At 40.1% G+C, this 2,500-nt stretch overlaps 1 protein-coding gene across 1 annotated transcript in view; it reads left to right on the top strand.

The window, feature by feature from the left end:
• LOC311247418 (SH3 and multiple ankyrin repeat domains protein 2-like) overlaps nt 1-2,500 on the top strand; it is a gene marked incomplete at its 3' end in the record, with an annotated part of 730,890 nt that overhangs the window by 418,358 nt on the left and 310,032 nt on the right.

The following is a 2,500-nucleotide window of genomic DNA, read 5'->3' as shown; positions in this document are numbered from 1 at the left end:
ATACTGTATCTTCTGAGACAGAGGGAGATATAATAACAGACAGCTAAGGCTGAAGTACATATCATACACTACTGGGGCAGTTTGATTGTGTCATGTTTTCTTTCTCTACTGCATGTGCTCTACACACAACAGGAACTTTTCTCTTGCTCTTTCTCTATCTTTCCCCCCCAATGTTCTCTCCCAATCATTCTCTCTCTCCATATCTCTTTTCTATTCCATCTCTGCCTCTCTTGCTCCATATTTCTTTCTTTTTCTCTCCATTCCCATCTCCCTCTACTCTCTCTCCCATTTATCTGTCTCTCTCCTTCTATCTCTCTCTTTCTCCCTCTATCTCTCCACCCCCCCTCTCTCTCAATCACTCTTGAGATCTATCAATCTATCTATCTATCTATCTATCTATCTATCTATCTATCTATCTATCTATCTATCTATCTATCTATCTATCTATCTATCTATCTATCTATCTATCTATCTATCTATCTATCTATCTATCTATCTATCTATCTATCTATCTCTCTCTCTCTCTATTGTATGTCTATCTATCTATCTATCTATCTATCTATCTATCTATCTATCTATCTATCTATCTATCTATCTATCTATCTATCTATCTATCTATCTATCTATCTATCTATCTATCTATCTATCTATCTATCTATCTATCTCTCTCTCTCTATTGTATGTCTCTCTATCTATCTATCTATCGAGTAGGGATGAGATCGAATCCGAATATGAATTTGAGAAAGCATGGAAAATGGACCCAAATATTTGTTTTATTTTAACCTTTTAACACTTTGAGCGCCACGCCGGGTTTTCCTTTTTACCCGCTGAATGCCACCATCGGCGTCAATGTTAACGTTAATATCGCCTAATCTATGTTTTAAATTATGGCTATGTGTCTAATCTGCCCATCGCATTATCAAAGACTAATTTCCAGTCAGTGCTGTCAAGGCAGATTGTTTTTTTATCGCGTCATTTCCGTTTCAGAGCATTTAGAAAAGCACCCGTTTTCAGATAAAAACAGCCCATTCTGGAGCATTCTATGAAAATCGTCTTTTACTGGAATATTCCACAACGTTGATATTCGTCTTCCTTTTTATGAATCGTTTTCAAATAAACGCTAGATGATCAATATTATACGTGCACGCAAGCACATTCGGGCCGCGCACGGATAATCGCCCCGTTGATTTCCTCTCGGACTTTTACAGTGAAACCGAAAGAGGACATTTCACAAAACAGCTTATAACTTCATCAAAATTTGTCTGATTATCCTAACACTGATAACATAGAGTCCTTACCTGACATCAGATGGTATCCAACTGGTATATTCCAATTCCTGATCACCATTCGAAAAAATCGATAAGTGTATGGATCCAACGCGATACAGTAGAACTCCATGATCAGCGGGGCTCTGATGCTCCAGAATGAACTGTGGTAAGCCCGGCTGCATCAGTGGACTGGAAAATGTGGAGTACCGGATTTTTTTTCCCATTCATTTTCATTGAGTCCATTCCAAAATCCCTTATGTCATCTGGGAGACGACAGGGGGCGCTTTTTTCCACAATGATCGCTGGCGCCGCTCGGCTATACTCGGGTAGGCTCGCGTGATGCAATATGATTTCAGATCACTAAAAAAAAATATAATAATAATTCCGAGAAATCTCGTGAGTGGCTTTCAACCACCTATTAATAAACCCAAGTATTCTCGTGTGTGGCACGGAAAGTGTTAATCGCCGAAGACGCTGTTCAACGTCTTTCCCCGCCATGCTTATTCTGCCGAAGACGCTGGACAGCGTCTTTGATATCAATATTTCAAAAATCTGTGATCGAAATCATATTTCTCCCCCGGAGACATTATATGTACTGGTGAGCCCCTCTCAATTCTCCAACGGTTCAAGAGCGCCATCTGGTGGCCGATCGGCCGCTCGCCCAAACAGGAAGTTATGCGGATGAAGTGGTGCTCACCCATATTTCGTCCGGGCACTCGCTATCATTAGCAGGACTCCATCTTGACACAATGGATGCCGATCGGTTACCAATAACTCAATAAACAACATGATTTGGACGTATATACTATTATACAACCTGGAAATGGATCGGATATTTCGACATCCCATAATCAAAAAAATTCTGTTCCACGCTCATCTCCCAACAGCGAGAGGAAGCTACGGTGAGTTTCAGCGTTATTTTTTAATGTCTTCGATACTAACTGCTCTAATGATCATATCACCCACACTAGATAAAATAACTAGTCCATAACATAAGATAAAACATATAACGTTGCCCACGGAATTATAAAACGACCCCCCCCCCCCCCCCCCCCCATCCGGTCATCATCAGATCATACGTAGTAACTCCTAGAAGCACGTCCAGTTGACATTTTTTATCTCGCACAGTTTCCTACCAAACTGTATTTGATCATCAATATAATGCATTTAGGGCTATAAATCAAGTTCTGGAGAAAGCTGCAGAAAACGATAAAAACATACTTATACTTTAG

Source organism: Notolepis coatsorum (assembly GCF_963971535.1).
Source record: "Notolepis coatsorum genome assembly, chromosome: 20".
Classification (NCBI taxonomy): Eukaryota; Metazoa; Chordata; class Actinopteri; order Aulopiformes; family Paralepididae; genus Notolepis; species Notolepis coatsorum.
This window is presented reverse-complemented; position numbering and strand designations above follow the sequence as displayed.